Here is a 25,117-nt window from a genome sequence, read left to right as displayed (position 1 = left end):
ATGCTGTTCTCATGATAGTGAATAAGTCTCACGCGATCTGATGGTTTTTATAAAGGGGAGTTCCCCTGCACACGCTCTTGCCTGCTGCCATGTAAAACATGCCTTTCTCCTCCTCTGCCTTGCACCATGATTGTGTGGACTCCCCAGCCATGTGGAATTATGAGTCCATTAAATGCCTTTTTCTTTATAAATTACCCAGTCTCAGGTATGTCTATAATTATTAGCAGTGTGAGAACAGACTAATACAATACATTATACCTAGAATGCATAAAATTATCTATTACGATTTACAATGCAGTAAATATTACTGTACCGATAAAAACAAGATACCATAAGTCCCCATATGCTGCCATTGATTACTTTTTTCTTACAATAAAAAGCAATCATATTGTATCTAGTGTCTTATAATCTCCTGTTTACACTTTATTTATGAAATAAACATTTTTTTACTTATTATTTTTTGAGATGAATTCTCACTCTTGCCCAGTCTGGAGTGCAGTGGCTCGATCTCAGCTCACGGCAACCTCCATCTCCCGGATTCAAGTGACTCTCCTGCCTCAGCCTCCAGAGTAGCTGGGACTACAAGTGCGTGCCACCACACCTGGCTAGTTTTTGTATTTTTAGTAGAGATGATGTTTCGCCATGTTGACCAGGCTGGTCTCGAACTCCTGACCTTGTGATCCACCGGCCTCGGGCTCCCAAAGTGCTGGGATAACAGGCGAGAGCCACCACACCCAGCCAAAATACACATTTTCCAGTGTCAATAAAGTTATCTATAAAATCATGAAAGACTCAATAACATTCACTTACGTGGACATATTGTCATTTATTTAACCACATCCTAGGGGTGATTTAGGTTGTTTCCAATTTTCTGCCCTTCTAACATGCACCTGTTATGTTGAACAACTCAGTGATAGTTGAGTTAGGGGTGTGATCTCTCTAGGTCTCAACTTCTTTAATATGAGAGATTTCAAATAGTTATTTCTAAATACTAACTTCTGATTTTAAAAGCCTGTGGGCCATCTGTATAGGATGGAGAAAGCTAGAAAGAAGAAAAATTCTAACTATCTCCAAATTCACAACTTTTCTTGAACACAACCATAGAGTTGATGTTGCCGAGTAACAAACTAATCCAAAACCTAAGGATAAAGAGACAGGACATAAGCATTTACTCATCTGAGGAAGACACTGCCACACATAGGTGAAAAGAATTCAGGTTGAGGACAGTGGCTTATGCCTATAATCCCAATGCTTTGAGAGGCTGAGGTGGGAGAGTCATTTGAGCCCAGGAGTTTGAGACCAGCCTAGGCAACATAATGAGTCCCCTCTCTCTAAAAAAAAAAAAATAGACAAAAATTAGCCAGATGTGGTGGCACATGCCTGTGGTCCTGGCTCCTTGGGAGGCTGAGGCAAGAGTATTGCTTGAGCCCAGGAGGTTGAGGCTGCAGTGAACCATGATTGTGTCGCTGCCTGGGTGACAAAGCAAGACCCTATCTCAAAAAAAAAAAAAAAATTCAGCTAATATTTTTAATGAATTGCTAAAAGCAAGTATTGTCTGCCAAGAGAATATGCAGCCTCTCTGGAATATAGACATAAGGAGAAATAGCACCCAATCTTAGAGTTTTCTCCATAGACCTCACCAAGTTGTCACAAAAATAATTGGTAAGATTTCTATAAAAGCCATCTCCATTGCATAAACTTGGGGTTGAAGAATAGCAGCTGCTGCAGAAAAGGCATGAAATCCTACCTGGACTTTTCTTCACTGTAAACTACTAGAGAAAGAACAACAAAGTCTGTTGACATTAAGCTGCTGGTAGAAACCCATGAAGCTTGGGGCAGGACACGGAAAGCCCTCCAACCCTGGAGGGCAGGGACAGATATACCCAGTGATCACAGACCTAATTACAGGTGGAGGTCTGGGGCAGGATCACAGAGAAAGCCGCACCTCGGAGAACCATAAACACAGTGGCTGCCTAACATCAAAGCTTAATCAGAAAAACAAAGATTTTTCTATAACAAATCCATAGCATTTTCTTGCCAGAAAAGGAGCAAACACATTACTAGACCACCACTGAGGTGCAGTGCAAAGCGGAGACCTAACGTGAGGGTGGAGCAGACACTGACAACATCCACCTTGCAAACCATGTCTCATCCTAAACACAAAGTCAACACTAGGATAATTTAAAATCCTTGGTTTACTAACGGTAAGCATAGCAGCAACAAATCCCAAACCCAACTGAAATCTTAACTAGATGACCTTTACCTTTCCATATCTAACACCTAGAAGAAAGAAAGAAATTCTTACTATCAAGCATAAAAACAATTTACCTTCGTCTATACTGTCTTATACAAGATGTCCATCTTTCCTTTAAAAAGTTATGGGGCGGGCCGGGCGCGGTGGCTCAAGCCTGTAATCCCAGCACTTTGGGAGGCCGAGACGGGTGGATCACGAGGTCAGAAGATCGAGACCATCCTGGCTAACACGGTGAAACCCCGTCTCTACTAAAAAATACAAAAAACTAGCTGGGCGCGGTGGCGGGCGCCTGTAGTCCCAGCTACTCGGGAGGCTGAGGCAGGAGAATGGCGGGAACCCGGGAGGCGGAGCTTGCAGTGAGCTGAGATCCGGCCACAGCACTCCAGCCTGGGCCACAGAGCGAGACTCCGTCTCAAAAAAAAAAAAAAAAAAAGTTATGGGGCATATCAATATATTAAGAAAAACACAAAGCAGTTAGCACATCTAGACTCAAATATGAAACAGATATTGAAACTAGCATCCAAGAAAGTTAAACTACAATATATTAAAGATTTTAATAGCTGAGGTGGATAACATGCTAAAACTGGTGCTTAATTTTAGTAGAGATGTAGAACATATGAGAAAGGATTCAATGGAAATGCAACAAATGAAAAAGAAAAGATTTTTTCTCAATAGGTTTATCAGTAGAGTGGGCACAGCTGAGGGAAGAATCAAAAAACTTGAAGGTAGGTCAATAGAAATGACTCAAACTGAAAGGACAAAGCAAAAATAGGAGCTTGCTGGCAAGACAGTTGAATAGGAACTGCTCCGGTCTGCAGCTCCCAGTGAGATTGACACAGAAAGCAGGTGATTTCCGTATTGCCAACTGAGGTACCCAGTTCATCTCACTGGGACTGCTTGGACAGTGGGTGTGGCCCACAGAGGGCGAGCGGAAGCAGGGTGGGGCATTGCCTCACCCGGGAAGTGCATGAGGTTGGGGAATTTTCTCCCCTACCCAAGGGAAGCTGTGGGGGACTGAGCCTGAGGAACCATGCACTCTGGCCCAGATACTGTGCTTTTCCCACGGTCTTTGCAGCCCGCAGACCAGGAGATTCCCTCTGGTGCCTACCCCACCAGGGCCCTGGGTTTCAAGCAGAAACCTGGGCAGCCATTCCAGCAGACACTGAACTAGCTGCAGGAGACTTTTTTTCCATACCCCAGTGGCGCCTGGAAGGCCAGCGAGACAGAACCCTTCACTCCCCTGGAAAGGGGGCTGACGCCAAGGAGCAAAGTGTCTGGCTCAGCAGGTCCCACACCAACAAAACCAAGTAAACTAAGATCCAATGCCTTGAAATTCTCACTTCTGGGCACGCCAGGAGGCTGAGATCCACCTGGGATGCTTGAGCTTGGAGGGGGAAGGGGCGTCCCCCATTGCTGAGGCTTAAGTAGGTGGTTTTACCCTCACAGTGTAAACAAAGCTGTCCTGTCCGGAAGTTCCAACCAGGCAGAGCCCACCAGAGCTCAGGAAGGCCGCTGTGGCCAGACTGCCAGATTTCTCCTCTGGGAAGGGCATCTCTGAAAAAAACGCAGCAGCCCCAGTCAGAAACTTATAGATAAAACCCCCATCTCCCTGGGACAGGGTACCTGGGGGAAGGGGTAGCTGCGGGTGCAGCCTCAGCAGACTTAAACCTCCCTGCCTGACAGCTCTGAAGAGAGCAGCGGATCCCCCAGCACAGCGTTGGAGCTCTGCTAAGGGTCAGACTGCCTCCTCAAGTAGGTCCCTGACCCTGGTGTATCCTGACTGGGAGATACCTCCCAGGAGGGGCTGACAGACACCTCATCCAGCAGAGCTCTGGCTGGCAGGTAGCCTTTAGGGCTGAAGCTTCCAGAGGAAAGAACAGGCAGCAATCTTCGCTGTTCTGCAGCCTCTGCTAGTGATACCCAGGCAAACAGGGTCTGGAGTGGATCTCCAGCAAACTCCAGCAGATCTGCAGCAGGGAGGTCTGTTAGAAGGAAAGCTAAAAAACAGAAAGGAATAGCACATCTGCTCAGAGACCCCATCCAAAGGTCACCAACATCAAAGACCAAAGTTAGATAAATCCACCAAGTTGGGAAGAAATCAGTCCAAAAAGGCTGAGAATTCCAAAAACCAGAATGCCTCTTCTCCTCCAAAGGATCACAACTCCTCAACAGCAAGGGAGCAAAACTGGACAGAGAATGAGCTTGATGAGTTGACATAAGTAGGCTTCAGAAGATGGGTAATAGCAAACTCCTCCAAGCTACAGGAGCATGTTCTAATGAAGTTAAGAACCTTGAAAAAAGGTTAGATGAATTGCTAACTAGAATATCCAGTTTAGAGAACATAAATGACCTGATGGAGCTGAAAAACATAGCACGAGAACTTTGTGAAGCATACATAGTATCAATAGCTGAATCGATCAAGTGGAATAAAGGATATCAGAGATTGAAGATCAACTTAATGAAATAAATATTAGAGAAAAAAGAATGAAAAGGATTGAACAAAGCCTACAAGAAATATGGAACTATGTGAAAAGACCAAATCGACGTTTGATTGGTGTGCCTGAAAGTGATGGGGAAAATGGAACCAAGTTGGAAAACACTCTTCAGGATATCATCCGGAGAACTTCCCCAGCCTACCAAGACATGCCAACATTCAAATTCAGGAAATACAGAGAACACCACAAAGATACACCTCAAGCAGAGCAAACACAAGACTCATAATTGTCACATTCAACCAAGGTTGAAATGAAGGAAAAAATGTTAAGGGCAGCCAGAGAGAAAGGTTGGGTTACCCACAAAGGGAAGCCCATAGACTAACAGCAGATCTCTCTGCAGAAATCCTACAAACCAGAAGAGAGTAGGGGCTAATATTCCACATTCTTAAAGAAAATAATTTTCAACCCAGAATTTCATATCCAGCCAAACTAAGCTTCATAAGCAAAGGAGAAATAAAATCCTTTACAGACAAGCAAATGCTGAGAGATTTTGTCACCACCAGGCCTGCCTTACAGGAGCTCCTGCAAGAAGCACTAAACAAGGAAAAGAACACCCAGTACCAGTCACTGCAAAACATACCAAATTGTAAAGATCATCAACACTATGAAGACATTGCATCAACTAATGAACAAACTAACCAGCTAGCATCATAATGACAGGATCAAATTGACACGTAACAATATTAACCTTAAATGTAAATGGGCTAAATGCCCAATTAAAAGACACAGACTGGCAAATTGGATAAAGAGTCAAGACCCATCAGTGTGCTGTATTCAGGAGACCCATCTCATGTGAAAAGACACACATAGGCTCAAAATAAAAGGATGGAGGAATATTTACCAAGCAAATGGAAAGCAAAAAAAAAAAAAAAAAAAAACAGGAATTACAATCCTAATCTCTAGTAAAACAGACTTTAAACCAACAAAGATCAAAAAAGACAAAGGGCATTACATAATGGTAAAGGGATCAATGCAACAAGAAGAGCTAACTACCCTAAATATATATGCAACCAATACAAGAGAACCCAGATTCATAAAGCAAGTTCTTAGAGACCTACAGAGAGACTTAGACTCCCACACAATAATAGTGGGAGACTTTAACATCCCACTGTCAAAATTAGATCAACGAGACAGAAAATTAGCAAGGATATTCAAAACTTGAACTCAGTTCTGGACCAAGCAGACTTAATTAGACATCTACAGAACTCGCCACCCCAAATCAACAGAATATACATTCTTCTCAGCACCTCATCACAATTATTCTAAAATTGACCACATAAACGGAAGGAAAATACTCCTCAGCAAATGAAAAAGAATGGAAATCATAACAGTCTCTCAGACAACAGTGCAAATTAGAACTCAGGATTAAGAAACTTACTCAAAACCACACAACTACATAGAAACTGAACAACCTGCTCCTGAATGACTACTGGGTAAATAACAAAATGAAGGCAGAAATAAAGATGGTCTTGGAAACCAATGAGAACAAAGACACAATGTACCAGAATCTCTGGGACACATTGAAAGCAGCATGGAGAGAGAAATTTATAGCATTAAATGCCCACAGGAAAAAGCAGGAAATATCTAAAATCGACACCCTAACGTCACAATTAAAAGAACTAGAGAAGCAAGAGCAAACAAATTCAAAAGCTAGCAGAAGACAATAAATAACTATGATCAGAGCAGAACTGAAGGAGATAGAGACATGAAAGACTCTTCAAGAAATCAGTGAATCCAGGAGTTGGTTTGAAAAGATCAACAAAATAGATAGACCACTAGCCAGACTAATAAAGAAGAAAAGGAAGAGTCAAATAGACACACACACAAAAATATAGGGGATATCACCACAGATCTCACAAATACAAGTTACCATCAGAGAATACTATAAACACCTCTACACAAATAAAGTAGAAAATCTAGAAGAAATGGATAAATTGCTGGACACATACACCCTCCCAAGGCTAAACTAGGAAGAAGTCAAATACCTGAATAGACCAATAACAAGTTCTGAAATTGAGGTAATAATTAATAGTCTACCAACCAAAAAATGTCGATGACCAGATGGATTCACAGCCAAATTCTACCAGATGTACAAAAAGGAGCTGGTACCATTCCTTCTGAAACCATTCCAAACAGTAGAAAAAGAGGGAATCCTCCCTAACTCATTTTATGAGGCCAGCATCATCCTCGTACGAAAACCTGGCAGAGACAAAACCAAAAAAGGAAAATTTCAGGCCAATATCCCTGATGAACATCGAAGTGAAAATCCTCAATAGAATACTGGCAAACCGAATCCAGCAGCACATCAAAAAGCTTATCCACCATGATCAAGTCGGCTTCATCCCTGAGATGCAGGTCTGGTTCAACATACACGAATAAATAAATGTAATCCACCATATAAACAGAATCAATAACAGAAACCACATGATTATCTCAATAGATGCAGAAAAGGCCTTCGACAAAATTTAACACTGCTTCATGCTAACAGACTCTAAATAAACTAGGTATTGATGGAAAGTATCTCAAAATAAGAAGAGCTATTTATGACAAACCCACAGCCAATATCATTCTGAATGGGCAAAAACTGTAAGCATTCCCTTTGAAAACTGGCACAATACAAGAATACCCTTACTCACCACTCCTATTCAACATAGTATTGGAAGTCCTGGCCAGAGCAATCAGGCAAGAAAAGAAATAAGAGTATTCAAATAGGAAGACAGGAAGTCAAATTGTCTCTGTTTACAGATGACATGATTGTATCTTTGGAAAACCCCATCTTCTCAGCCCAAAATCTCCTTAAGCTGATAACTACTGCAAAGTCTCAGGATACAAAATCAATGTGCAAAAATCACAAGCATTCCTATATACCACTAACAGACAAACAGCTAAATCATGAGTGAACTCCCATTCACAATTGCTATAAAGAGAATTAAATAACTGGGAATCCAACTTACAAGGGATGTGAAGGACCTCTTCAAGGAGAACTACAAATCACTGCTCAAGGAAATAAGAGAAGACACACACAAATGGAAAAACATTCCATGCTCATGGATAGGAAGAATCAATATCATGAAAATGACCATACTGCCCAAAGTAATGTATAGATTCAATGCTATCCCCATCAATCTTGACTTTCTTCACAGAATTGGAAAAAACTACTTTAAAGTTCATATAGAACCAAAAAAGAGCCCACATAGCTAAGACAACCCTAAGCAAAAAGAATAAAGCTGGAGGCATCATGCTACCTGACTTCAAACTATACTATAAGGCTACAGTAACCAAAACAGCATGGTACTGGTACAAAAACAGAGATATAGAACAATGGGACTGAACAGAGACCTCAGAAAAACACCACACATCTACAACCATCTGATCTTTGACAAAACTGACCCAAAGAAGCAATGGGGAAAGGATTCCCTATTTAATAAACGGTGTTGGGAAAACTGGCTAGCCATATATACAGAAAACTGAAACTGGACCCATTCCTTACACCTTATACAGAAATTAACTCCAGATGGATTAAAGAGTTAAACATCAGATCTAAAACCATAAAAACCCTAGAAGAAAACCTAGGCAATACCATTCAGGACATAGGCATGGGCAAAGACTTTATGTCTAAAATACCAAAAGCAATGGAAACAAAAGCCAAAATTGACAAGTGGGATCTAATTAAACTGAAGAGCTCCTGCACAGCAAAAGAAACTATCATCAGAGTGAACAGGCAACCTACAGAGTGGGAGAAAATTTTGCAATCTATCCACCTGATGAAGGGCTAATATCCAGAATCTACAAAGAACTTAAACAAATTTACAAGAAAAAAAACCCATCAAAAAGTAGACAAAGGATATGAACAGACACTTCTCAAAAGAAGACATCTATTTAGCCAACGACTATATGAATAAATGCTCAGCATCTCTGGTCATTAGAGAAATACAAATCAAAACCACAATGAGATACCATCTCATGCCAGTTAGAATGGCGATCATTGAAAAGTCGGGAAACAACAGATTCTGGAGAGGATGTGGAGAAATAGGAACACTTTTACACTGTTGGTGGGAGTGTAAATTAGTTCAACCATTGTGGACGACAGTGTGGCAATTCCTCAAGGATCCAGAACCAGAAATACCATTTGACCCAGCAATCCCATTACTGGGTATATACCCAAAGGATTATAAATCATTCCACTATAAAGACACATGCATATGTATGTTTATTGTGGCACTATTCACAATAACAAAGACTTGGAACCAACCCAAGTGTCCATCAATGATAGACTGAATAAAGAAAATGTGGCACATACACATCACGGAATTCTATGCAGACACAAAAAAAGGATGAGTTCATGTCGTTTGTAGGGACATGGATGAAGCTGGAAACCATCATTCTCAACAGACTAACACAAGAACAGAAAACCAAACACCGCATGTTCTCACTCATAACTGGGAGTTGAACAATGAGAACATATGGACACAGGGAGGGGAACATCACACACTGGGGCCTGTCAAGGGGTGGGGGGCTAGGGGAGGGATAGCATTAGGAGAAATACCTAATGTAGATGTCAGGTTGATGGGTGCAGCAAACCACCATGGCACATGTACACCTATGTAACAATACTGCACATTCTGTACATGTACCCCAGAAGTTAAAGTATAATGAGAAAAAAAATAGGGACATTATCCTAATTATCCAGATGGGTCCAATGGAATCACAAGGGTTCTTAAAACTAGGAGACGGAATTAGATAAAAAGGACCAGAGAAATGGCAGCATGAGAACTGAACCCATTACTGCTGACTTTGAAGATGGAGGAAGAGGCCATGAGACAAGGAAAGGGAACAGCCTCTAGAAGTCAGAAATGGCAAGAAAATGGATTATCTCCTAGAGTCTCCAGAAATGAATTCCATTCTGCTGACACCTTGATTTTATCCCAGGGAGATGAGTCTCGAACTTTTGAACCACGAACTGCATGATAATACATTTTTGTACCTTTGCAGCACTGGGGAAAAAAAAAGGTTCTACATATTGAATGTGTGAACATCAATATTCTAGGTGTGGATTTTATACTATAGATTTTCAAGTTGTTACCACTGGGAGAAACTGGGTAAAAAGCACAAGGAATCTCTCTGTGCTGTTTCTTACAGCTTCCTGTGAGTCTAAAATTATCTCAAAATATTTAACTTGAACAAGAAAAAATAGAACAGAATTCAAAGCTGAAAGACAATGTAAAAAATATTAAAATTGATGTGCTTGAGTAATTTATGTAACTGAGAAGAAATGTCTGAATAGCCAAGAATGTTCCAAAAAATTAATGATGGACACCAAACCATAGATCCAAGAAGCTCAGAAACCATCAAGCATTAGAATACATAAAAGCAAACAAATACTAGGCATATTCAGACTGCTGAAAACCAAAGATCCAAAGACAATGAGAAAAACTGAAAAAAATATATTAATATAGGAACATTGACAAGAGTTAGAGGAGCCTACGTTTGGGACACTCTGCAAACCAGAAAACGATGAAGTAACATCTTTAGAGTGCTGGGGGGAAACTCCTTGTCCACCCCAAATTTTATCATTGGTGAAAATCTCTTCCAAAATTAGAAAAAAAGTTATGAGGGAGAAACAAAAATTTTCTCTAAGAAAAATTGAGACAATGTATTACCAACAGAACTGCACTATGTAAGATGTTAAAGGAAGTTCCTTAGGCATAAAGAGTATGATCACAGAAAGAAGCTTGAATGTTAAAATGAAGAGCGCTGGAAACAGAATAAATGAAAGTAAATATTTTTATTTTAATTGTTATAAAAGATAACTGATGTCTATAGGAAAACATAAGAATATATTGTATGTTTTAGCATACATAAAAGTAAAATATGACAATAATACCAAGGATGGGAGGGAGGAATTGAAAGTATATTGTTGTGAGGTCCTTATATTGTATATAAAGTGGTATGTGTTATTTGAAGGAACTCTGATTATTTAAAAATCTATATTGTAAAGTATAGGGCAACAACTCACACCACTAAAAATTTTATATAATGCATAAAGAATGAGCTGAGGATAGGGATAGAAATGGAATAATGAATAATATTCTAAATCTAAATGAAGGGAGAAAAACCTTAAAAATAAACAACAAATAGATGAGGAAAAATGGAAGAGAGTCCTCAAATGGTACATTTTAATCTAATCATGTCATTAATACATTAAACATAATTGGTGTAAACATACCACATAAAATAAAAAGATTGAGAGATTGGATAAAAAAGCGAGGCCCAACTATGCATGGTCCACAAAAAAGCCACTTTAAATATAAATATGCAAATAGGCTAAAAATGAAAAGATTCTAAAAATGTATCATGCTACCACTCATTGAAAGTTGGAATAGCTATAACAGTATCAAAATAGACATCAGAAAAGTGACTATTACCAGGAATAAAAAGCAACATTACGTGATGATAAAAGGGTCATTTCTCCTAGAATCCATAATAATCCTAAATGTATATGCATCTAACAAGAGAGCTTTAAAATATATAAAGCAAGAACTAATAATAGTATAGGGAGAAATAAACCCACAATTATAACTGAAGATTTCACCTTTCAGTTTATAGTAATTGATAGCAAGTAGAGAGAAAATCAGTAAGGATATAGAAAACTTGAAAACTCTGTCAACAACTTGACCTAACCAATGTTTATAGAACACTGTATCCCAAAACAGTACAACAAATATTATATTTAAGTGCATATGGAACATGTCTTAAGAGAGCCAATATTATTGGTCATAAAATGTTACACATTTCAAAAATTGAAATTATAAAAAGTGCTTATGAATATAATCTATGAATTTATGAATAAACTAGAAACCAATAAAAAAAATCTGGAAAAATATCCCATATATTGATTGTGTGAAGAGGAAATTTTAGGGAAATTGAATATTTTGATTTGAGTGAAAATAAAAATAGAGCATATCAAAAATTTTGGTTGCAACTAAAGCAGTGCCTTGTAAGAAGTTTATAACACGAGATGCTTTTGTTAGGAAGAAGGTCCCAATAATAAAATAAAAATCTAGTTCTTGAATGAATTAACACTGTTACAAACATATAGCCAGACTGACCAAAGAAAAAGAGAGAAGACAGACATCACAAACATCAGGAATACAAGAAGGGACATCACTACAGACCCTAAGGACATTGTAAAAATAAGAGGAGAAACCATGAATAACTCTATGGCCATAACTTTGATGATTTAGATGAAACAGATAAATTCTTTCAGACATCAACTACTAAATCTGTGTGTGTGTGTGTGTGTGTGTGTGTGTGTGTGTGTGTAAAACTTAAGTCTTCTGAAGGAACTGAATATGTAGTAAATACTTCCTATTAATAAATACTCCAGGTTCAGATGGTTTCACTGGTGAATTCTAAATATTTAAGAAAGAAACAGTAACAGTTCTCCACAAACTCTTCCAGAATATTAAAAAAAAAAAAAGTAAAACACTTTCCAACTCATCTTATGCCAGCATTTCCCAAATACCAAAATGAGACAAATACATTATAAGAAAGAAAGATGAGTATCTGTCATAAACATAGATGGGAACTTCTCAATAACATGCTAGCAAATTAAATGCAACAATGTATAAAAAAGTATGATCAAGTAGAGTTTATCTCAGGAATGAAAGGCTAGTTCAGTATTGAACAATCAATCAATGTAAAATACTCTATCAAAAGACTAAAGAAGCAAAACCGAAAAATTATCACATTGAGTTCAAATAAAGACTCTGGCAAAATTCAACATTCATTTCTGGTATTCTCAGAAAACTAGGGTTAAAAGGAATCTTTGTTGACCTGATAAACAGTGTCTGCAGAAACCCTACAGTTAGCATTATATTTAATAGGAAAAGACTAAATGGTTTCCGCTTAAGGTCAGCAACAATATTCTCACTAAACCTATTGCACATTGTACTGGAAGTCATAGCTAGTGCAGTAAGGCAAGAAAAAGAAATAGAAGCCATAGACTTGGAAAGGATGAAATAAAACTTTCTATTTGCAGATGACATGATTGTGTAAAAATTCCCAAAGAATCTATTAAAAAGTTACTAAAACTAAGTATGTGTAGAACAGTTTTATGATATAAGATCGGTATACAAAAATTAATGTTTCTATATGTGGAAATGTTTTCTGTATACAGTCTTTCTACAGACAAAAATCAATATTCCTATCCAACAGCATCAACAATTAGAAATTTAAAAGAGAGTATTATTTACAATGATATCAAAACTATGAAATATTTAGGTATGAATCTTACAAAGTATGTTAAGAACCACAAAGCACTCATGAAATTAATTTTTAAAAGACTTTAAAATGGAGATATTATATTTGTCATTTAGAAAATACTATATTGTTATAATGTTACTTACCCTCAAACTGATCGATGGGTTCAATGCAATTCCAACCAAAATCCCTTCAGGACTTTCATAGAAATTGACAAATGGATTCTAACATTTATTTAGAAAGACCAAAGAATTAGAACAGCTACAACAATTTTGAAATAGAAGAAGAAAGGCAGAGGACTCATACTACATGATTTTCTGACGTACTATACTAAGTTTAGACAGTGTCATACTATAGAAAGAATAGGCATATGGACAAATGAAAGCAAATAGAGTCCAGAAATAGACCCACACATACATGGCCAATTGATTTTTAACAAAGGTGCAAAGCCAGCTGATTTTCAACAAGTGGTACTAGAACGATTGAATATACATATGCAAGAAAATGATCTAGATTCATACTTTATGCAAAAATCAATTCAAAATGAACCATAGACTTAAATACAAGTACTAAAACTATGTAATTTCCAGAAGAAAACAAAGAGAAAAATATTTGTGATCATGGCTTAGGCAAAGATTCCTTAGCTAAAATTTTCAAAACATGATCTATAAGGGGAAGGATGGATAAATTGAATTTTACCAAAATTAAGAACTGTGTGTTGATATAAATTGCTAAGAAGATGAAAATAAAAGCCAAAGGTTGAGCAGCAATATTTGTAAGTCACATCTCTAGTCAAGGGTTTGTATCCAGAATATGTAAGATTCTCAAACTCAATGAAACCCTCAAAATTTAACAGGAAAAGAGACAATCCAATAGAACTGTGCCAAATATGCGAACAGACACATCCCACATAGACAGCAAGTCAGTGTATAAATACCTTCAACAGAATTAGTCATTAAAGAAATGCACATTAAACCCACAATGTGGCACCAATGCACAGCTATTAGAATAACTAAAATATTCAAAACATAAAAAAATTAAAAGACCAAGTTCCAGCAAGTATACCAAGCAACTTAAACTCACATATACCTGCTGGTGGAAATGGAAATGGTGCAGATATCCTGGAAAAGAGTTTAACAAATTCTTATGAAGTTAAAGATGTACTTACTATATGACCTAGCAATCTCACTGTGAAATGAAAACTACATCCTCACAAAAACATACACATGAATGTTTGCAGCAGCTTTATCTGTCATCACCAGCAACTAAAAACTACGCAAATGTTTCTCAACCGGAGAATGGATAAAAAGCTGGCACATTCCATACAATAAAATACTCAACAATAAAAGAAACAAACTACTGTTTCGTGCAACCGCATGGATGGGTCTCACATGAATTATGCTAGCTGAAGGAAGCAGGATACCAAGGGCTACATACTCCATGACTCAGTTTATATGACATTCTTACAAGAGCCAAACTATAGGAAGGAAAACATATCAGTGGTTGCCAAGGGCCAGGGTTTGAAGAGGGACTGGTTACAAAAGAGGCATGGGGGAATCTTGGGGGCCGATGGCACTGTTGTATATCTTGATTGTGATGGTGGTTACATGACTGTATTTCAAAATTCTAAGAACTGTGTGCTTAAAAGGGTGAATTTTACTATATGTCGATTGTACCTCAATATAAATGGAAAATAAAAGGTTCTTAAAACCTGTGGTTTTCTAATGGTATTGGATTTAAAAACTGTCACTCACCTAAACATTAGTTTTGAACACATTAACTGTTTAGTAATGCAAAGCCTCTGTTGGTTCTGAATTATCCAGCACAGAATTTTAGAAAAGGCTTCCTGTGAGTCCATGATTCCCATGGAGAAAATGAAACCAGGAACAGGACAAAAAGTGTCTGGTTTTCAGCATTCTCTTACACTAAGCTTGAGTAACCTCAGTGAATATTGATGAGCTGCTCTTATAAATTACTCTACGTTTCTGACATAGCTCTTGCTGTCATTTTAACCTAAGAACTTTTTAATATATAGAATCTTTGTTTTTCTGAGTCATAAAAATAACTCTAGAAAAAAGCATCTGAAGTGTTCCTGTTAGTGCTTATAAAATTGTGGCATTCTATAAAAATTTCTTCAAGTGTATTGCATGCTGTGAAAAAAAAAAAAAAAACTAAAATTATTTGAGAAGGAGAAATTGAAGCCATCTCTCCTATAAAAATTAAGGTAGGGTTTTTTTTAGGTAAATAGACTTTGATGTATTCACTATTATATTATCTGTATTTGTACTAATGTATCAACAAGAGAAAAATTACACTGCCTTTTCATCTAAATGTTCAGGCATAGGCTACTTACTGGTTGTATTATCTTTTTATTAATTTACAAATAAAAAAGGTCATTTGGAATCAGGAAATGAAATCAATCGAATTGCTAAAAACTGAGTGAAGATAAATGTTTAATGTCAGGAAGAAGAAAAGAAAGTGAACTGTGAGCAAAGGGTAACAACACACAAATAAGAAGTCTTTAAAAATTCACTTTCCCTTCTGGGCTCCACTTTCCTTCTTGAGCTTGGTAAGCAACAGTGATAATCATGACATCATGATCAATCGGCTTGATTGATGAATTCATCTGGGATTCCCCACTTTCCATCTCTAACCCCTGCTCCACTTTAAGAACAGCCTCTTAGAAACACAGAAAACTTTCCTACATACTTTTAAGTAAATTGGCAAATGGCAGGGTATGGTGGCTCATGCCTATAATCCCAACACTTTGGGAGGCCAAGGCGAGCAGATCACTTGAGGCCAGGAGTTCGAGACCAGCCTGGCCAATGTGGCAAAACCTTGTGTCTACTAAAAATATAAAAATTAGCTGGGTGTGGTGCTGGTGTGCGCCTATAATCCCAGCTACTTGGGAAGCTGAGGCAAGAGAATCACTTGAACCCAGAAGGCGGAGGTTGCAGTGACGCGAGATCATGCCACTGTACTCCAACCTGCGTGACAGGGCAAGACAGAAAAGTGGACTCTTCAACTCTCATCTTATGAGACTTCCTGTTGGATAGCCCATGTTGCTCTCTTCTTAAAATCGTCCTCCATTTTTAAAAATTTTTTTTAAAAAATGTTCTTATCAACTATGACACTGAATCTTTGGATTCATCTCCTATCCTTTTCAATAGTTCTTCTTTGTCTCCTGTTGTGGGTTCTTAAGTACTGAGTTCTTCCCTCAGATAATGGTGTTCCCTGGGATTTCATTCCCTTAATTCAACATATATTTAACATCCACGACACACTAGGTACTGGAAATACAGCAGTCAGCAAGACAAACAAGGTCACTGTCCTCTATGAGGGACATATATTAATAAACAAATGTGCTAATAACATCCTGAAGAGCCTACCTATTCTTCCTGAGGGAACTGTCTACTCTTGAAGTGACAGCCTTTATTTCTGTGAGATGGTTCTCATGTTTATGTCACCATCTCTGATCCCTCCCTCGAACTCCTAGATTCAGAGTTATCAACCCACCCGGGGGGATACAGAGCATCATGATTGAAGATGTGGATCCTGGAGCTGCTCTGTCTGTATTCACATCCTAGTACCATCCTTTACTAAGCATTTGGTGTTAACTGCTCTGGGCCACAGTTGCACCATGTGTTAGGTGTGGGTTAATAGTTTTAATATCTACCTAACATGGTTGTTCTGAGGGCTAAGTGAGTTAATACATAGAAAACTTATAAAACAGTAAGAGCCCAAATACTCGTTAACTCTTTTTACTATCATTAATATTCATATCACTATTTGGATTTCCCAAATGTACTATAACTCACCATGTCTGCATCAGATTTGCTATGTCCATTGTTCACTCAGGCCACCGACTTGAGAAACCCAGGAGTCAGCTTTGTCTCTTTCCATTCTCTTTATTTATATTTGTTTGTTTGTTTACTTATTTATTTTTGAGACAGGGTTTCACTCTGTCACCCAGGCTGGATGAATTCATCTGGGACTCCCCACTTTCCATCTCTAACCTGGAGTACAGTGGCACAATGTCGGCTCACTTCAACCTCCGCCTCCCAGTTTCAAGTGATCCTCTTGCCTCAGCCTCCTGAATAGCCGGGACCACAGTCATGTGCCACCACACCCAGCTAATTTTTGTATTTTTAGAAGAGATGGGGTTTCACCTTGTTGGCCAGGTGAGTCTCGAACTCCTGACCTCAAGTGATCCTCCTGCCTCGGCCTCGCAAGGTGCTGGGATCAGAGGCGTGAGCCATGCACCCAACCTCTTTCCATTCTCTGTCCCCACATAGCCATCATTCCCCAGGTGCTACCACAATTACCTCGTGTCTCTGTGGTTCAGGACTTCATTGTCTCTCCCATGCTCTGCTTCTAGTTTCTTTCGTTTCTAATTCAGCCTCAGAGAAATTGAGTAATGTTATTTCACTTAATACCCCAAGCTGACATGGTATGAGGGCCAACCCAGCCTACACAAGTTTCGGTTTGTTTAACAATATGTAAAAAAAAAATTAAGGCTGGGTGCCGTGGCTCATGCCTGTAATCTCAGCATTTTGGGAGGCCAAGGGGAGCAGATCCCTTAAGGCCAGGAGTTCAAGACCAGCCTGGCCAACATGGTGAAACCCCGTCTCTACTAAATATCCAAAAATTAGCTGGGTGTGGTCGCACACACCTGTAATCCCAGCTACTCAGGAGGCTGAGGGATGAGAATTGCTTGAACTCAGGAGGGGAGGTTGCAGCGAGCCAAGATCACGCCAACGCACTCCAGCCTGGGTGACCAGGGGAGACGCTACCTTGAAAAGAAAAAAAAAAAAAAAAGGACAGGTGCGGTAGCTCACACCTGTAATCCCAGCACTTTGGGAGGCTGAGGTGGGCAGATCACTTGAGGTCAGGAGTTCAAGAGCAGCCTGGCCAATATGGTGAAACCCTGTCTCTACTAAAAAATACAAAAAATTAGCCAGACGTGGTAGTGGGTGCCTGTAATTCCAGCTACTTGGGAGGCTGAGGCAGGAGAATCACTTGAACCTGAGAGGCGGAGGTTGCAGTGAGCTGAGATCATGCCATTGCACTCCAACCTGGGTGACAGAGCAAGACTCTGTCTCAACAAAAAAAAGAAAAGAAACATGCAGCTCTACAGTATACCCTTGGTATTCCATGCATGGTCCAGAGGTTAAAAATCCTTTCTAGGGAAACATTAGTGTAAAGAAGTGGATAGCTATAGGTTCTTAGAAAACATCCATCCTATTTAATGGTTTCCCACTCAGTCTTTTTCTTAGCACTGACAATACATCTTTAGAATATATAAAATATATGTGCTGATATAGGACAAAGTTAAGTGGAAAAATAGGCAGTTGTAGAATATGTAAGTTGCTCCCATTTGGAAATACTAAGGAGAATGTTTTGTACAGGTCTACATATAAGTCAGATAAATGTCTGCTCTTATCTATGTAGACTATTTGAGAAGGTTCATCAAAAAGCCATTAAGAAGAATTTATTGGCCTAGGCATGGTGGCTCATGCCTGTAATCCTGGGACTCTGGGAGGCCAACGTGGGTGGATCATGAGGTCAGGAGCTTGAGACCATCGTGGCCAACGTGAAAACCCATCTCTACTAAAATACAAAAAATTAGCCTGGAGTGGTGGTACACACCTGAGTCCCAGCTACTTGGGAGTCTGAGGCAGGGGAATTGCTTAAACCCAGGAGGTGAAGATTACAATGAGCCAAGATCACGCCACTGCACTCCAGCCTGGTGACAGAGCAAGACTCGGTCTCAAAAAAAAAAAAAAAAGAAAAAGAAAAAGAAAAAGAAAAAATTTCTTTAGAAAGGCAAACAGAGAAGTCGCCTCATAACCATCCTACCGTAGAAAGCTTTTCTTTCTTACAGAGTGCATCTCATTTCACTTTTCAAAACCTTTTACAGCAGATAATTCTGGAGTACAGGTGGCATTTATACTCCTGACAAAAGAAAAAGCCTCAAGCTGTCCTCTGAGGAGAGAGTCTCCATGAAGAGGAGGCCAAAACCTTTCTGTTGCTCCTCTCTCTCCCCTCTGTGCCATAGCTCCCAGTTGGCAAGGACTGTGTGCTGCTATCCTTGTGATCCAGGCTTCTGGTCAGACTTGATGGACAGTGAGCACTCAGTGACTTTGTTGACTGAATGTATGAGTGGGTGAGTTGTCAGTGAATGGGAAGTGAAATAGACATTATATGTATAAATATAAAGATCCTGAGAAAGCTCAAATCTGGAAGTGGAGATGCAAGATTATTGAGGAACTCACAAAATGTCAGAGGCAGCAGGTGGATTTATGTAAACTTCATGTCTAGTCCTTAAAAGCAGAATTCCGATTCATTCCAGGGGAGGCTGCTCTGGTACCTGCCTTGGCACTGCTCAGTCATAGCTTTCCCTTTCCCTTCTCCCAAATTTCTGCAGAGGCCCCACTTCCAGAATGAGGTCAGAGGAAGGACAGATGTTGCTACTGCGAGCTTGCTTGCTTCACGTGAGCTTGTGGAGGCTGACAACTACAGGATAAGTTTGTAAACTCACAAAACGAAGTAAAAACACATTCCAAAAACATCCTCTTTAGGGAACAGAAGGAATTAAAACTGCCTGAGAAGGAGGAGGTCAAGACCAGTCCCCAAAGCACATATCTACCTGCTTAAGACAAGATGCGGACTTTTCAAAGTATTCAATGACGTCAGAAATCAGATCAATGATAGAGGAGTTTCAACGGAAAAGTAGGAGGAGTTGGAAATCAGGGACAAGGAGTCAAATCTTGAATGTCCCTTACAGAAGATGCTATCAGAGAGGAAGATGGAAAATGTCATCGGGAGCCTGTCATTTTACAACGGGTGGTTGCATTTAGAGTCTGTCCAATGGGACCTTGAAAGGAACCTCCCTGCAGGATTACAATTCCAAACCAAGCAGGTTCTGACCATAGCAGGGAATGGAGAACTTAGGCTGTGTTGTGTCTTCAGATCTGGATCTACGAAGACAAGTCATCTCTGTGAGAAAGGAAGGAGCCAGCAGTTCAGGGTGGGCAGTGCTGATAGCACGAGCCAAGCCTCAAAGACACAGGGCAGCTCCTCATCCAGCCCAGAGCCAAGGCCTTAGCAGAGTGTTCACAGACACCACAGAGGGACTCGGAATTGTGCTTCTTTCCTGACCACAAGGGCTGCACAGCTGATCTTCAATTTTGGTGGATCATCACATACAGGAAAAGAAGATGACAGCAAAGCCTGCAATCACCTGTGAGCTGTGACTCCTCTTGGAGGCTCCATCTGGAGCTAACAGGAAGGAAGCATGTTCCCCGGTGATCAGGTCAATGCAGCCTATCCTCTAAGGCCAAGGGGGCTGAGAGGCTAAAGAAAAAGGCTGAAAACCGCAGTTTCTCAGAAAAAAAAAAAAATAGTAATAATAGGGATGTAGAAACAGAAACAATGTATCAGTTGGCCCCAAGGTGGCGGGTCCTTGCACCACCTTCTGGAAAATATCCTTTATTGATTGATTTATTTATTTTTGGAGACAGCGTCTTGCTCTGTTACTCAGGCTGGAGTGCAGTGGTGTGATCCTGGCCCACTGCAACCTCAACCCCCCGGGCTCAAGCAATCCTCCCATTTCAGCCACCTGAGTAGCTGGGACTACAAGTACATGCCACCATGCCTGGCTAATTTTTGTATTTTTAGTAGAGAAGGCTACCAAACCCAGGCTGGTCTTGAACTCCTGGGCTCAAGTGACCCACCTGCCTCAGCCTCCCCAAGTGTTGGGATTACAGGCATGAGCCACCGCGCCCAGCCTCAGAAAGTATCCCTGATGTAGCAAGGTTTTGGGATATAATATGTTCAGTTGAAAGCTGCAAGAACTCTTAGACTTTCTTGCAAAAACTTGTAACCACTGTGGAGATTAGATAAGCATCTTTATGAGGGGTTATCTATGTAGCATTGTCTATGATATGGGCATTGTTTCAAGATCTTGCTGCAAAAGACCTTGTGCCGAACACGTTGGTCCTCATGGTGGTTTTGCTTCAAGATGGCATCACACTGGCCATGGAATAGGTGGTTTTCCTACAATGCAGAAGCACAAGTAGGGGCTGTACCTTCCTAGGTACTGCTTGCCAGGAGGACAAGAAAAGACCAAGGAGTCATCAGCTTCCACTTTTCCTAGTTGCAAGAGATCCTAAGACCCTACGCTGCAGGAGAATCACACCTACAGAAGAGTCTCCTCGGACAGAATCCTCCCTGCCCCAATGGCCGCTGCAGCATCCCTGGACAAGCGGCAGCAAGCAGAGGCCAGATGCTCCGTCTGTCTGGACTGCCTGAGAGACCCAGTGACCACTGACTGCAGGCACTACATCTGAGGCGCCCGCGTCCAGCAGTGCTAGTAGGGTCTGCAGAACATCTCTCCCTGTCCCGTCTGCCTCCACCACTGTCCTGACAAGAACCTCAGGAGGAACTTCCAGTTATGCCACATGACCAATACTGCTCAGCAGCTTCTCACCACTGCAAGGCACAAGAGGAAACTGCAGGGAGAGGAGCCCGCGTGCAGGAAGCGCAGTCAGATGTGGCCCTGTTCTGTGAGAAGGATCCTGAGCTACTGTGTCCCCAGTGCAGGGTCTCCCCCGACCACTGAGATCATCCTCTGATGCCCATTGAACAAGCTGCAGCTAAGCATAGGAAGCAGCTCAAGAGCTACGTTAAGGCTGGGCACAGTGGCTCACGCCTGTAATTCCAGCACTTTGGGAGGCCAAGGTGGGTGGATCATGAGGTCAGGAGATTGAGACCACCCTGGCTAACACAGTGAAACCCCGTCTCTACTAAAAATACAAAAAATTAGCAGGGCGTGGTGGCGGGTGCCTGTAGTCCCAGCTACTCGGGAGGCTGAGGCAGGAGAGTGGTGTGAACCCAGGAGGCGGAGTTTGCAGTGATCTGAGATGGCACCACTGCACTCCAGCCTGGGTGACAGAGCAAGACTCTGTCTCAAAAAAAAAAAAAACTACTTTGAACTCTTGGAAAAGCAAGTTGAAGATGCTGCCATGGGGTGTGAAATGCACATCTCAGAATCTTTTGCGGTGACCAGGAAGGAGGAAAAGCAGAGGAGAAACTTATTTTCTGAATTGGAACAATATAAGCATTTCTCAAGAATAAAACAAGTTGCAATTCATGGCAGGCAACTAATTGAAAATAAAAATAAATAAAAAAAAAACCTAAGTGAAACAAAAGCAGAAATTGAGACCATATTTTCACCTTAGAAAAATCTGCATTGTGAAATAACACAGAAGTATTTGCAGGCAGACCTGGGGTTGCTGACAAGTTTTGAAAATGTCCACAATAAGCATGAAAACCTGAAAACCCTTGCAGTGTTGTCATATGAATCAAACAATGAGATTTTCAGTGTCCCTCTCCAGCATTCAGGTGTGCAAAAAGTGACCAGCATGCTTGAGTCAAATTTGACAGTAGGTCCTAAAACTGCCTACTCTAAATTTATTAGCATAAAAAATAGAAAACATAGGAAATTTGAGATAGGGAAACCAAACTTTGCTCATAATATCAAACCATTTAGTTCTTACACGGTTGTGGCTCCTGAGAGGTTTAACACTGGCAGGTAGGAGTAAGAGGCACAGGTGTGTGGTCCTTCAGTGTGCATAAAGACTCTCCCCAGAGATGCTCATACAGCACCATCCCCAAGAAAAAGATAGTCATTCCAGCAATGGAGTAATTGTTGGAGGATGTGGGATGTAGCCCCATGTGACTCTCCCCAGAGATGCTCATACAGCACCATCCCCAAGAAAAAGATGGTCATTCCAGCAATGGAGTAATTGTTGGAGGATGTGGGATGTAGCCCCATGTCAGCAGATTGGCCTCTCTCCGGACCACGAGTTGAGAGAAGTTTCATTTTATAATTTGCATGCTGAATCATATTTGTTGACTATTGCTGATAAATATTTACAGAAAAACGTGTGCTTTATTTCTGCATTGGACCTTCATAAAATCTCTTGTGATTACTGTAGTCGGTGATGGATAGTATTCTACCTGAAAAACTGTTTTGTATCATATATTTTCTTCCAATGTTCTTCAAGGGAATTTCTAATAAAGAATGTGACTCGGGGGGGAAAAAAAAAAAAACCCTTGTAATCTAATACAATATTTCCCTTACTTGAATCCTACAGAATGTTGGTGCTATTTTCCCTAAGCTGCTTATCAGATTCTGCTTTGTTTTATAGCTCATTTTATGCTTTTTTTTTAATCTCCTTTCCCAACTGCCGTCACTCTTGCATCTCCCAACCACCCATGCACACCCATATATTTCAGGGATCAGGACATGCTCATTGTTTATCCTGCTGCTTAATACAGTGCCTTGTGAGAGATGCTCAGTATTTAATTATTGGATTACATTGAATTATTTATAAATCCGGGTACCAGTCTATGAACTAAGCAGTTGTCACCTTTATATAAAAATTGCATTGCTCGTAAGATTGGCAAAATTATCATTTTATAATTAGACGTGGGATGCACACATTGTTCTGGTAATGTTTGGTTGCCAGACTGCTCTTTGTGCTATAACTACCCTCAGACAGCTAATTCATTTCAATTATTGATGACAGCCATATCTTAGTAACCCATAAGCATGTGGAAAGAACTGAATAATTAAACTTTCATTTTCAGTCCAAATGAGAATTTTCAAATGGGCAAACAAAGCGTCTGGCCTTTTCTTTTTTCTCCCCCCACATTCAGTGGCATTACTTTCATTTTTTCCATCAGGTAATACTTAAGGAGCAGCTTTCTCTGCCATTGGTATTTAGTGTCTCTGTGGCTTTTATGCATTTTTGAAGATGGTCTCAGCCCAGGTTTATGATCAATGGGATCCTATTGCCCTGCTGCTCATGGTACACTTGGCTGTACTTTATGGGATGGTTCTCCCCAAAGAATCTTGCAAGTTCAAACCACACTGGGCTGGCTAATGGAAAATCTTCAAGACATTTCCTCCTACAAGATTGCTGGGAACATTTCCACCCCATCAGATTGTCAGTCTGGTTCCAAATAGGATGTCCCTAAAACGTGTTGTTATTGTGGCTGTTTTTTAAGACAATATTGGTTGTGTCACAGGTAGCGACTACCTGGGGCTGGTAGCATGGGAGGGAATAAGAATTTACCAACACCGTTGTAGGTAAAGAAAGGCAGATTTATCAGAGAAAGTAGGAAAGTACGTTGCAAGGAAGCAGTGGGCAGGCCAGCAAGAGAGGAGCTGACCGTAATGAGAGAAAGGGTTACTGGGGATTTTATAGGATAGTACTTGTGCTGTGTGCTGGAGAGGGCTTCATATAGCAATGATAATGCCAAAGTTATGGTGAGCTAACTTGCATTTCCCGATCAGCTGAGTGTCTGATGATAGCTGGGTACAGGACGATTGTGAGTTATTTGCCCAGGAGGGCCATGTGTCCTGGGCCATGAAGAAAGGCAGATTTGTAGCTTATCTCCTTTTTCTTTCTGTTTTCCCCTGCTGCTGCCAGCCTGACTTCTTTTTCCTCATTAGGACTCTACAGGTTATATTCATGGGGAAACAGTAAACTGTTTGTGTAAGTTTTCTCAGCCCCACACACCTATCCCTATTCAAGCCCAGTGAAATGTTCTGTATTTTATAGCCTTTGACCAACCAGTTGCCAAGCAGCTATTGGACTGTCTCCCATTCCGGATACATAAGATGACTTCCTTCCATTAACTGAAACATTGATTTGAGACAATCACTTTGCAAGTATATTGATCCCTTTAATGGGAAATTGTTGCATAAGGTTCCCAGATTTCAAATCTTACCCTGTTTTTGAATATTGACACTTTTTTTTTTTTTTTTTTTTTTTTTTTTGAGGCGGAGTCTCGCTCTGTCGCCCAGGCTGGGGTGCAGTGGCCAGATCTCGGCTCACTGCAAGCTCCGCCTCCCGGGTTCCTGCCATTCTCCTGCCTCAGCCTCCCGAGTAGCTGGGACTACAGGCGCCCGCCACCTCGCCCGGCTAGTTTTTTGTATTTTTTAGTAGAGATGGGGTTTCACTGTGTTAGCCAGGATGGTCTCGATCTCCTGACCTCATGATCCGCCCGCCTCGGCCTCCCAAAGTGCTGGAAT

General features: G+C 40.4%; 1 protein-coding gene across 3 annotated transcripts in view; it reads left to right on the top strand.

The window, feature by feature from the left end:
• PLD5 (phospholipase D family member 5) overlaps positions 1 to 25,117 on the top strand; it is a 422,420-nt gene that overhangs the window by 346,663 nt on the left and 50,640 nt on the right. The window lies entirely within an intron of this gene.

Source organism: Chlorocebus sabaeus, chromosome 25, assembly GCF_047675955.1.
Source record: "Chlorocebus sabaeus isolate Y175 chromosome 25, mChlSab1.0.hap1, whole genome shotgun sequence".
In the NCBI taxonomy this organism is placed as follows: domain Eukaryota; kingdom Metazoa; phylum Chordata; class Mammalia; order Primates; family Cercopithecidae; genus Chlorocebus; species Chlorocebus sabaeus.
The sequence above is the reverse complement of the archived record's forward strand: the minus strand, read 5'-3'. Positions and strand labels throughout refer to the sequence as shown.